Below are 271 nucleotides of genomic sequence, written 5' to 3'. Positions count from 1 at the left end.
GAACCAATAAGGAATGTCGACATAAGATGATTTATTTGCATACAAAGTAGCACTTGAATTTATGAATATAAGCGAGGATCATGAACCCACGTCAATATAAGAGTGCGCATTCGTAGAACAGATTGGATTGAATGGAAACGTGGGTTTAAATAGTTTAAAGAAAAAATGCGTATTTGGCCATATGATTAAGACGCCATATGATGTTAAAACCAGTGGATATAAATGGATCTTGTGAGGAATAGAAATCGTGAGATATAAAGCTGATGTTGCA

The sequence above is a fragment of the Brassica oleracea genome, chromosome C6 (genome assembly GCF_000695525.1).
Source record: "Brassica oleracea var. oleracea cultivar TO1000 chromosome C6, BOL, whole genome shotgun sequence".
In the NCBI taxonomy this organism is placed as follows: domain Eukaryota; kingdom Viridiplantae; phylum Streptophyta; class Magnoliopsida; order Brassicales; family Brassicaceae; genus Brassica; species Brassica oleracea.
Note: the sequence above shows the minus strand (reverse complement) of the source record.